This window comes from Phyllobates terribilis, unplaced genomic scaffold, assembly GCF_046119375.1.
Source record: "Phyllobates terribilis strain yellow unplaced genomic scaffold, ASM4611937v1 Scaffold_3__8_contigs__length_932513732, whole genome shotgun sequence".
NCBI classification, from domain to species: domain Eukaryota; kingdom Metazoa; phylum Chordata; class Amphibia; order Anura; family Dendrobatidae; genus Phyllobates; species Phyllobates terribilis.
Window position 1 is genome coordinate 255,554,939 of NW_027362763.1, and position 13,780 is coordinate 255,568,718.

Sequence of the window (13,780 nt, forward strand, 5' to 3'; positions counted from 1 at the left end):
ATTGGCTCTTCACCAATCACCGCACGCGTGCCTCGCCCTGTCTTTCCCTGGTGTATAACTAAAGCTAGTGAAGGGAGGAGATGAGCACTAGTCGATTTCCACTAAACACTATAGACAACAAGGAAGGACAAACAGGGGAAAATTGCTTAGCTTTAGATGAACTCCAGACAAATGCGTACACGTCCTCAAGCTCCAGAGAGGACAAAATACTGCTCTTGCTAAAGCTTTCACAGGTAGTAATGAATATCACTGGCACCTCCCTCTGAAACACAGCAGGTATTTATACACCCAGGCAGGGTGTTAATTAGCCAGATGAAGGTAGCCCCTGGGTCCTAGAGACAGCCTCTATGAAGAAGTCTGTAATGCCAAACGTAGAGATCTCCTGCAACCAACTGCAGCGCAACTGTCTGTCACCTCTGACACACCCGTGACATTATTCTACACTGCTTATTCGTGTAAAAACTCATTCCTACTCCTTCCTCCTCATAAGTGCAGTAATTCAGCTGTGAATATCTCAATATTGATCAATTCTTCTTGCCAAGGAACTTCTATCCTTCTGCACATGGAGCTGCAGCAGCTGATATCTACGTGAATTTTGAAGAGTTGTGCCTTACACAACTTTAATATGCGAGCACCGTTCCACTCCCCATCATCCCAGTATCTGACTATAGTTCCCTATGTGTGCATTATCCCTTTCACAGCACACACAATAATCTAAGATTAACATTCTCCATAATCCGAACCTCCCATTTCTGTCTCCAAGATTTTTCTTATGCCTCTCCAATTCTTTGGAATTCTCTACTAGAGACAATCTGGTTAATTCCTGGTAGCCTCAATTTTAAATATGCCATAAAAATATATCTCTTTAGACAGGCCTATCACATCATAGTACCAAACTAATTGCTCTCTGTTTTCAGTTCTTTAATTTTCTTCAGAATCTGGTCCTTTCTATCATCTGTTCCTTCGCATTCCAGGTACTCAGTAACACTTTCAAATTAACCATACATCTACTGGCTTGTGGCTGGCTCAAGCATATTTACTTGAATACCCTTATTTATGAAGATGGCTGGACCATACACAACAAACACTTTTTACCTTTTGTGTCACCCCTATTTCCTAATAGATTTTAAGCTTACAAACAAAGCCCTCACTCTTCATGTTTAAATTGTAGAATTACATGTTACTTTGTAATGTCTGATATTGTCTGTACATATACCCCCTTTATTGTAAATTGCTGCGGAATATGTTGCCACTACAAAATAAAATACAAATTATTCTTATACAATAAATCTACCATACCGCTATGTTTTCCATTATAAACCAAAGTCAAAGCACAAATCTAAACATAGCCATACATAGAGATGTTTAAATTCTACCTGTCACTACAGGCATCTCTTCAGAATAAATTGTATTCTATGTGTAAATGAGAATAACAATATTTTTAGGGCATTATGTGTCTTGTATAGTGTATTTTTCACCAGATTTTCCCTCTCTTGGATCTTTCTCCAGTTTGCAAATGTCTCTGACTTAGTGGGGGGAGCCTAGTTACCATTATTTTCCTCCTAGACAGACAGATGAAGCAGTATCAAAGACATTGCACAGCTGACAGCAGTACTATGTGGTGTAACTGTGAATCCAACACTGAAGTGAAAATAAATTTTCTAAAAGCTTCAGTGCAATCTGTCTGTATATGACTGGTCTCACACTGTGCTGAGTGTCTTCACTCCAACTGTCCCATCTATTCAGATTGTAATCTGATCCTTCAGTGAGGAGGTAGTCTATTGTGCTTTGACCAAGATTTGTGCTGTTTTCAGAGTATATGATGAGTTCCAAAGGCTAAAATACTGTTTAGCATTGTAGCAGAAATATTAACATCAACCTTTAATTGAAAATGAAGACAATTTATGCCTTTAAATTGAGACGAGAGACTGCAAAGGAATTTCTTATCTTTCGAGGATGAGAACGGCACATCCTGTGCAATCTGGATTTCTACATACAGTTACAGTATGTCGCGAAGGTCAAAGCATAATGAGACAGTATGTTGTAAATGATATAAAAACGTGCTTCTGTCTAATAAAGGCAATCCATTTTTGTTGCAGACTCTGTGTGGTGTGTGGATTCTGACCGTGATCTTTTTAATTTACAGATCAGAAATTCTCCAAGATATATGCTACCCAATCTTGTAACTCCAAATTGCTATAACAGAATTATACTGGTTATATTCCGCATTTTTTGAAGTGGAAACACTGGAGTTACCTCTGCCATCTTTGAAAACAAAACATTTTGGATTCCTGAGCACAGCTGAATCCTAGTGCTACTGTCCACTAATAGTATTTGGTCAGTATATTTTCTCAGGAGTGGGAGCCAAAACCAGGAGTGGGTGATCAATGCAGAATTGGTGACTTGTTTCTATTATACCTTTTCTCTGATTGTTCCTCACTTGGTTTTGGCTCCCACTCCTGAGAAAAAATACTGACCGAATACTGATCAAATACTGATAGTGGGGCTGTGGCCTTACTCTCATACACTGGTTGGTATCCAAGACTCAACATATTATGCAGTTATCAAAAACTACTGTAAGTGAAGAAGAGCTAAACCTCTCTGCTTCTGTGACTTGTCCATAAACAGCATAACAAAATCACTCTATTGTCACATAGTTTCTCAATAGCATAAATGAGAAAAATAAATATTTACACATGTATTAATCAGTACAGGTATTCATAGTAGACTGTTCTAAGTAGATGTCTTAGATATTATCATGTCAAATATTTATCAGCCAGACTAATATTTAACTATGTAGTAAATAATGACTTGACGACTGAAATCATGTATACATCATACTGTTTCTCTTCCTCCTTCTCTGCTCTGTGTGGTTTTACTTACAGTCAAGCACTTAGTGAGCTATTTCATCTAAACCCTGCAAATGTCAAAACAAGTATTTATGCTTCTAGATCATTTTCTGCTACATCATATAATATAAAAATCAAGTGAAATTGTACTGCGCTCTCCGTGATTATAAAATTATATCAGCAACTGTATTTATCATCATGGTGCAATCACACATCCATTGCTTGTGTCTTTCTGGCTTGTGTGCCCATGTGAAGCGAGAAGGACAGCTGAAGGTCATTCAAAGCATTGTGTCTGTAATTCATCACTCTGGCTATAAATAGCAAAGATGGTTCTTTAATAATGTGCCACCCAGTGCCACCAGTTTAATTAATGCCAGTTAATCAATAATAAAAATGTTAGTATAATCGTAGGAGTGTCACTGATCGTAAAATGCACATTTCAAGGAGCACACATCATAAAGATTTATATGGCTATTTTGTCTCCAATTTACTATGCACTTTTAATTAGCTTTTTTTTTGTTTAGTTTTGTTTGTTAAATTATATGCATTGAAATATGTTACTTGTTATATTTCAATTGGTTTATAGCCATTGAGACTAGTGTCAGTATGAGTAATTACCTGTCATTCTTCCAGACGGGCTGTATATTATTAGGTTTGCCTTACTGACTTGATATATATTTTTTATTCCCTCTGAGAAAGTCCATCTAATATGTCCAGTACTGCTGGACACACATGGCTGGTATCTCAGATCTTCTTGTACAAAGAAAGACAAGTGATTTTTGCTATTTTACAAAACAGCCAGATCTGAGCATATACTATAAGAAGATGTTCTGAATGGAAGATTAGAAAAAAATGCTTATTTTATGAATAGTCTCTACGTAGTTTCCATGTGGGATTAGTGTAAGGTGCCCCAGCGAGGTAGTCATGGGCGAGCTGTAGCCCCCTCTCGCTCTGGCACCCTACAGACAATTCGTGTCCTCCCTCTGATGTGTGGCAGTGTATGTGGAGCTCTCCACTTACTTCAAAGCATCCGATCGCGGCTGACTCCAGGGCAGCAATAAATTCAGAGGACACGAGGTTCTTAACCATAACTTGGACTTTACTTGGGGAAGAGGAATATGTACAGTATTTACAGGCAGATATAATGGATAAGGCCTGACAGGGTATTATCTCCCTCACAGGCGCTGGCAACATATTCAGCCCTGGTTCCCTCTTTAAGTGAAGCATCTCTGTGACTCTAATCTCTAGCCCAAGAGACTCTTCTGCAATACCAACAGTGTTCCGGATCCGATATCTCCCCCACGTCTTAGCCTGGAGTCCTATTTATCTTCCTCTGCTACCTGCAGACTAGAAGTGCCCCGGGTCCTCAATACCTCTGTTGAGTTTCTCTGGCCGGCTAACAGGACTCTTGCGTAGGGAGACTTTTGCACTGGTGATCCCACTGTCTGAGGGTATGGAGCTCCCGTCTACTCTAGCAGCCACAATATAGACAGGCTGCCCGTACAGTTCACTGTCCTATCTCTTACTACTCATCACTTCTTGCTTCTGGAAACTAAGCAGAGATTTTCCTAATGTGCCCACCCTCTGTGGGCTGTCATCACACAGCATTAACCCCATCACTGTCTGTAACACTGCTGGCAGACTTAACCTGACATCTGCACCCGGGACAGTGGCATCTTGTGGATGGTTAAAGGTACTGCAGCCCACAAGGAATTATGCCAGGAACAAGCTCTATAACACTCAAGGCTTGGTCAGGGCACTAAGTTCCCCCTCTACTCTACTGACTGGACCACTGATGCTAACCCCTTAGCTTGGCCTACCAACAGTTCAAAGAGGTCTAACTACGGGAACACTTTCTTTAACTACCTCAGTGCCAAAGGAAGGCTACGTACTTCCCCACTATTACATTAGTACATACAGTTTGGTCCAGAAATATTTGTACTGTGACCGAATCTTCGTGATTTCAGCTCTGCATGACACTATTTTGGATTTAAAATGAAACAACTGAGATGCAATTGAAGTGTAGACTTTCAGGTTTAATTAAAGGATTAAACAAAATTATCCCGTGAAATGTTTAGGAATAGCAGCCATTTTTCTACAAAGCCTGCTCATTTCAGGACTCAAAAGTAATTGGACAAATTAACTTTACCATGGGGGTGAATATTCATGCCCTTTAATAAGCGGGCACACGCGATAGCCCAGCAGCAGCAGGAGCCGAAGCGAGGCTATGCTGTGTGCCGACTATGAAGGAGCATGAAGTCACTGCTCCCCACGCACACAGTTCCGGCGTGGGGAGCAGTGACTTCCGGCAGCTGATCTTTCCTTGTGAGCCGCGCATGGCAGTAACGTCATGCGCGGCTCACATGGAGAGAGCAGTGTGGGCAGACAGGACACAGCGCTGGAGGAGAGAAGAAAGGTGAATAGGAGTGTTTATTTTTTATGTGCAGCATGATGGGGATTAGGGGGACCATGCATACTAGGATAAGGATGAGGGGGCCATACATACCAGGGTAAGGATGAGGGGGCCATACATACCAGGGTAAGGATGAGTGGGCCATACATACCAGGATAAAGATGAGGGGGCCATAGATAACAAGATAAAGACGAGGGGGCCATACATACCAGGAAAATGCTGAGTGGGGCATACATAACAGGATAAAGATGAGGGGGCCATACATACCAGGATTAGAATGACGGGCCATATATACCAGGATAAGGATGAGGGGTGCCATGCATACCAGAATAGGGATTAGGGGTGCCATGCATACCAGGATAGGGATTAGGGGTGCCATGCATACCAGGATGGCGATTAGGAGTGCCATGCATACCAGGTCAGGGATGAGGGATGCCATGCATACCAGGACAGGGATGAGGGGTGCCATGCATACCAGGACAGGGATGAGGGGTGCTATGCATACCAGGAAGGGGATTGCTGTGCTATGCATACCAGGAAGAGGATTGTTGTGCCATGCATACCAGGATAGGGATTAGGGGTGCCATGCATACCAGGACAGGGATGAGGGGTGCCATGCATACCAGGACAGGGATGAGGGGTGCCATGCATACCAGGATAGGGATGAGGGGTGCCACACATACCAGGATGGAGGGACGCCAGGCATACCAGGATGGGGATGGGGACCACGTATAAAAGGAAGGGGGGCATATATACCAGGATGGGGGATATTGTCAGGATTGGGGGATATCACCCCTATACCAGTGTCAGCAGAAGACCCCCTCCCCCTTAAAAGTGCATCATGAACACATTTTTTGCTTAATTTTTTTTTTTTATTTTCCTCCTCTTAAACCTAGGTGCGTCTTATGGTCCGAAAAATACGGTATATTGCTTTGCTGTGAGCTCTGAATTCCTCTTAATATCCAGAATCACTTTAAAATGCTGATGCAGTCCCTTCCTTAGCTTTTGTATAGGTTATTAAAATCCCTCATACTTTGCTGCTCAATACCATGTGATATGATATCTGCAAGCCCATGTGACTACCACTGAGGTTATTTCAGTGTTCTCTGGCTAATGCAATCTTCTGCAATGTGTGAAATGGTTGTGGGCATTTTTTTGGGTCGATTCATGAAACAAATCGCTAATTGCTTTAAATTGCCAGACCCATTGAATTTCCTAAAATACAACATGAATTTGATTTGCATTGAACTGAAAATATACAGTATTTAAACTGGACGGCCACAGCCGATAAACAGCCAATTGAGCACATACATACTGATCAGTGATTATTTACCAACCTGTTTAGACAGGTGGAGCACTTATGTGCATAGAACGATCAACTACATGATCATTCTGTGCACATAGAATATCATTGTTCTCAGCAGTACATGTCCTGTTTACACAAGAAGATGTGCTGCCAAGAACAGTCATTATTGAAGGGAGTCTATCACCCAAAAATGCATATTAAACTACTTAAACAATTATATAGGGAACTTAGTGTCTATAAAAATCATACCAGCAGTATACATGTTAGTGTTTAGTGGCTGAGAAAATGACTTTTATTTCATATGTACTGTGAGGAAAAAAGTATTTAGTCAGCCACCAATTGTGCAAATTGTCCCACTAAAAAAGATGAGAGAGGCCTATAATTGACATCATAGGTAGACCTCAACTATGAGAGACAAAATGACAAAACAAATCCTGAAAATAACATTGTCTCATTGGGAAAGATTTTTTTTTTAACATTTTGGTGGAAAATAAGTATTTGGTCAATTACAAACAAGCAAGATTTCTGGCTCTCACAGACCTGTAACTTCTTCTTTAAGAGGCTCCTCTGTCCTCCACTCGTTACCTGTAGTACTGGCACCTGTTTGAACTTGTTATCAGTATAAAAGACACCAGTCTGCAAACTCAAACAGTCACACTACAAACTCCACTATGGTGAAGACCAAAGAGCTGTCAAAGGACACCCAGAAACAAAATTGTAGCCCTGCACCAGACTGGGAAGACTGAATCTGCAATAGGCAAGCAGCTTGGTGTGAAGAAATCAACTGTGGGAGCAATAATTAGAAAATTGAAAACATACAAGACCACTGATAATCTTCCTCGATCTGGGACTCCACACAAGATCTCACCCCGTGTGGTTAAAATGATCTCAAGAACGGTGAGCAAAAATCTCAGAACCACACGGGGGGACATAGTGAATTACCTGCAGAGAGCTGGGACCAACGTTACACATGCTACCATCAGTAACACACTACGCACCAATGACTCAAATCCTGCAGTGCCAGATGTATCTCCCTGCTTAAGCCATTACATGTCCAGGCCCATCTGAAGTTTGCTAAAGAGCATTTGGATGATCTAGAAGAGTATTGGGAGAATGTCATATGGTCAGATGAAACCAAAGTAGAACTGTTTGGTAGAAAAACAACTTGTCGTATTTGGAGGAGAAAGAATACTGAGCTGCATCCAAAGAACACCATGCCTACTTTGAAGAATGGGGGTGACAACATCATGCTTTGGGGCTGTTTCTCTGCCAAGGGACCAGGAAGACTGATCCGTGTACATGAAAGAATGAATGGGGCCATGTATTGTGAGATTTTCAGTGCAAACCTCCTTCCATCAGCAAGGGCATTGAAGATGAAACGTGGCTGGGTCTTTCAGCATGACAATGATCCCAAGCACACCACCAGGGCAATGAAGGAGTGGCTTTGTAAGAAGCTTGTCTCCTGATTTAAATCCTATAGAAAACCTTTGGAGGGAGTTGAAAGTCCGTGTTGCCCAGCGACAGCCCCAAAACATCACTGCTCTAGAGGAGATCTGCAGGGAGGAATGGGCAAACATAACAGCAACAGTGTGTGCCAGCCTTGTGAAGACTTACAGAAAACGTTTGACCTCTGTGATTGCCAAAAAAGAATATTTAGCAAAGTATTGAGATGAACTTTTGTAATTGGCCAAATACTTATTTTCCTCCAAAATTTTGAAAAAAAATTCTTTCCAAATCAGACAATGTGATTTTCAGGATTTGTTTTCTCATTTTGTCTCTCATAGTTGAGGTCTACCTATGATTTCAATTGCAGGCCTCTCTCATCTTTTTAAGTGGGAGAACTTGCACAATTGGTGGCTGACTAAATACTTTTTTTCCCCATTGTAAATATGGGAGCTTGGTTGTACCCTATGCTTAGCTAAGGACTAAGTACACTGTTACATTTCCTCAAATTGCATTCTTATCACTGTCTCTGATCCTGATTGACTGCTCTCATTTGCCCACAGGGGCCATCCCTCGTTAAAGCCCGCAGTGGCGAAACGCGCGTCTGTAATTTGGTGTGGGGCACAAGCAGCTCGGCGTTAAGCATACTATATCTGATAATATATTTTTGTCTGATCTTTTGCCTTATGTATTATATTCTCTCATCCCCGTGTGCTTGATTCTGTTTTTCATGAGCTCTATGTACACTTTGCATGGTTGCACTTTCATGCACTGTCACTTTATATTATCTGTTGGCTAGAGACTTGATCGATTGTTGTACTGTCACTTTAGTTATTACTCTGTTATTTGGTACATTCAGTGATATACTCTAGGTCTTAAGTTTTCAGATAGCAATTTTCTGGGATTCAGAGATAAATCAGCACCCTAGTTTTTAGCACCATCATGGTTGTTTTTTACATGCCGAGCTATTTATTTACTTTTTATCTACTTTTTTGGTAGTCTTTACTAACACTATAATATATTATTTAAGTTTTAAATACCATTTACTACCTCTTATGTATTGTTGATATACTTGTGTCCCATTGATGTTATCCCACCTGTTGGATTTTGTTTCCCTTTTATTTGTTTCCTGATTTATACAATAAAGATGTTAATTTTGGAATTATCTGTAGTTGTGCAATTTATATATAAGTTGTTCTGATTTCGTGGTTGCACAGCCATTTAAGCCCCCGTCTCACATAGCGAGATCGCTAGCGAGATCGCTGCTGTGTCACGATTTTGGTGATGCAACAGCAACCTCACCAGCGATGTCGCTATGTTCAGGCCCCTGCTGTGAGGTCGCTGATCGCTGCAAAGTGTCCTGGACCATTTTTTGGTCGTTGCCCTCCCGCTGGTCAGCACACATCGCTGTGTGTGACCAGCGGGAGCAGCGATCAGGCTGGTAACCATGGTAAACATCGGGTTACTAGGGGCACACGCGCACCTAGTAACCCGTTGTTTACCATGGTTACCACTCTGCTACAGTGAGTGGGAGGTTACCGCTCACTTTAGCAGGCTGGTAACCATGATAAACATCGGGTTACTAGGGGCACACGCGCACCTAGTAACCCATTGTTTATCATGGTTACGAGCCTGCTAAAGTGAGCTGTAACCTCCCGCTCACTGTAGCAGAGTGGTAACCATGGTAAACATCGGGTTAGTAGGTGCGCGTGTGCCCCTAGTAACCCAATGTTTACCATGGTTACCAGCCTGCTCCTGCTTCAGCAGCAGGCTGGTAATCAGGAGCAGGACATCGTGGAAAGATTCTTTCCACGATGTCGCTGCTCCCCTGATCGTTAGAGAGCCTGCCTGTTTGACAGCTCGCCAGCGACCACATAGCGACGCAGCAACGATCCCTGACAGGTCATATCGTTGTCGGGATCATTGCAGCGTTGCTAAGTGTGACGGGGCCTTTATTCTTTATTTTTGATTTGTTGCTAATCCTCCTGACTCATGTGTGCAGCTACCACTCATTACACTTCTATTATCAGTGTACAAGCAGAAGCCAAAGATAGGAGTCATTGGTGAGAGCAAGCCGACACCCAAACTGTGTGCACACCTGCACCTGCACTGACACTGTGCTATTGGTGCTCGACTCTTCCAGTGAAAATGTACCAAGGACTGAGTTGAGGCAGTGCATGCTGTCAGGACCAGGGACAGTGCTAAAAAATGCAAAATGAGGAGGCATAACCTACTGCCAAAGGTGCACTGAAGCTCTGTCATTTGCATAAGAAATAAAAGTCATTTTATCAGCCATTAAAACACTAACATGTATACTGCTAATATGATATTTATAGGGCTAAGTCCCTTATATAACTGTTTAAGTAGATACATTTTTGCATTTTGGGGGTTGCAGACTTTGTAAAACCTGAAAGTATTTAAAAAACTTTTTATAGGAAAATATTGAATCACATACTGCAAAACTATTCTTTACCGAGCTTAGCATCTCCATTCCTATCTTTTGCCTCCCTCATAGAGCATTGTGTAAGAGCCTTGAAGTTTGCCTTTATGAAAGACCAGGATTCAGCTTTTTTATTTATTGCTAGTTTATATCCCTAAAATCTTCCTGAGACATCCATAATGCATCTCTGTTTAACTGCTCATATTATGGATATATCCCCAACACTCTTGGAGTTTTACTTAAAGGGAACTTGTTAGGTTTTCCTAATATTTAACTAAAGACACCACCTTTACTTTCTCTTGTATCGCAGTCCTGCAATCTTTGCATAAGCTCAAAATTTCCCTTGCATATTAAGGGGTCTTTGCCCAGGAGTATTATAAAATTTATTTTTGGGATATGCAGGGGGAGTAGGGGGCTTATATACAGATTTCTGTACTGTGGTACCAGAGAAGTTAAAGGTGGTGGCATTAGTATATATTAGGAAAACCTGCTGACAAGTTCCTTTTAACATAATTCCAGTATTAGGAGCTATAATTGAACCCATACAACTAGCCTAGTAAATTTTGCTTTGATAACTAAGATTTAGAACTTTATTATGTTGACAGCCTAGGTGTTTATACTGTACAGACTCATAAGCAAAAGTTGACAAATAGTTTAAAAATATAGAAAAATAAAGGTTGCACATTGAACCACTTGTGCAAGAAAGTTAAAAAAAAGAGAGTTATTAATCAATTTATTGTCCCTTTTTAATGTTACCATTACCCTTTTCTGCTTAAAAGAAAGGTTATTTAAATATTAACATTTCCTCTCAAGGACAAATAAAATATAGAACTGGCACTCTGTTTGTCCATTACAAAACATAATGAATCATATTGTCTATCTCCTGACCCTTTTCTCTCAAAGCCGGCTGGATTTTTTTGAGCTATGGTAGAACATTTGTCCTTGTCATTTTCAGCATACCTTTCCTGTTATCTCATTTACCACACTGACTGCATTTACAAATAGTGACAACTACTTGGCCACCAGGTGATGATCCCAGAGAGCAAAGTCAATTTACAAATTAAATTTATGAGATTACACAATCGTAGAGAAGAAAAATGCCGTTGTCTTTTGCAGCCAAAATATTAAATGTACTATATAAAATGAAATCAGATTCCTGGTTTGCTCCTATGGGAAATAAGACTGATTCTTTTTATTTAGACTAGTTACTATCATTGTTAATAGAGATAAGTGGATCGATCCACAGAGGATCAAGCTTGAGTTGATTACCAGAACTTTGCAGTTTCACACGAATTTGAAAAAAAAATTTCCCGTCACCATTTCCCACGCTGCTGAAGCACAAGAGAGCAGGCTAATGTCATTTTGCATTGCAAATGGGCCTCCCCATAATGTCCTGCAGTTATGTCTTTTAGTTATTTTCCATGTCCATAATCACTGGGTAAGTCTCTCACCTCTGTAGAATGCAAGCTCTTACGGACAGCGAGGTTCTCTCTCTCAACAGTAGAGTGTAAGTTCTTATGCTCAGAAGGGTCCTCTCTTTTTGTCTCTCCCTCTCTCCCTCAATTCTATAGAGCACAAGCTCTTATGGTCATCAGTGTCCTATCTCTCTGTCTCTTGTCTGTAGAATGTAAGCTCTCATGGTCAGCGGGGTCCTCTCTCTCTTGCCTCTAGAGTGTAAGCGCTTATGGTCAACAGGGATCTCTCTCTCACATGTAGCGTGTAAGCTGTTATGGTTAGGGGGGTCTTCTTTCTCTCACCTCGAGAGTGTAATCTCTTATGGTCACCGGGGTCCTCTCTTTCTCTCTCTTTCTCGCCTGTAAAGTCTAAGCTCTCATGGTCAGTGGGGTTCTGTCGCTCTCTCTTCCCAACGTGAATTTTCTGAGCAATTAGAAGCTTTTCAATATTGAGATTTGCACAAATTTATTCACTGTGATTCAAATTTTGGAGGAAAATGAGGTGAAGTCGGCGAATTTGAATTTCAAAATATCTGCTCATCTCTAATTGTTAACACTTCATCAAGTATAACAGTGCATCGCTGCTGAGGGTTTGACTCTAGTTTTGTGGTTGCTGTCTCAAACAATTACAGAACACTTCAATAGATTGCTTCTAAAGGAGAATGTCTCCTTTAGAAGCAGAGTCCAATATGATAGCAATAGGAGAGAGGCGGTGTGGCTCAATACTAAAAACAATTGAAGAAACAACTTAATTTAGATACTTGGAACAGATTTTCAGTCAAAGAAAAATATTTCAGACAATAGGTTTTCTAAAAATAGAAACAAAATTTAGACTGTAACTTAAAGAAGTTGTTCAACCATGAAATCCATTTTTTTAAGCTAATCTGTGCTGTATTGTAATATAAAACACCCCTATAAATTTTGTTTTTTGTTCTTTTTGTGCCTTTTGTTCCTCTTGAATTTCACTTCATTCCCTTCACCCACGTTGCTTACCTTCAGCTCTAACAAACTTGACAGCTCCATGTGCTGTATTATCTAACTTCATAGTCAGAGCTGGCACCGCCTGGCCTTAGTGTCTAGCACCAACCTCTGCCTGCACACTCACTCCAGTATTGGAAATAACTGAGCAGTGTCCTCATCTGTGGAAAACAGCATAATCACTGCACTCCACATATATACATATATACCACATAATATACCTCTGCTGCTGCAGAACCTCAGTCTATGGTGATATATACAATTGAAGCCAGAAGTTTACATACGCTATAGAAAAAGACACATATGCATGTTTTTCTCAATATCTGAGATGAAATTAGAATAAACCTTTCCCTTTTTAGGTCAATTAGGATTACCAAAATTTTTATTATTTGCCAAATGCCAGAATAATGAGAGAGAGAATATTTTAAGGCATTTTTATTACTTACTGTAAATTCAAAAGTTTACATACGCTAAGATTACTATGCCTTTAAACAATTCAGGACTGCTCATGTGATGATGTCATGTGTTTGGAAGCTTCTGATAGACTTTTTGGCAACATCTGAGTTAATTAGAAACACACCTGTGGATGTATATTAATGCACACCTGAAACAAAGTGCTTCTTTTGGTAGCATCATGAAAACGTCTAAAGAAATCAGGCAAGATATCAGGAAGAGAATTGTGGACTTGCACAAGTCTGGCTCATCCTTGGGTACAATTTCTAGATACCTGAAGGTGCCTTGTTCACCTGTACAAAGAATTATACGCAAGTACAAACAAGATGGGAAAGTCCACCCATCATACCGATTAGGAAGGAGATGGGTTCTGTGTCCCAGAGATGAACGTGCTTTGGTTCGACATGTGTATATCAGCCCAAGGACAAAAGCAAAAGACCTTGT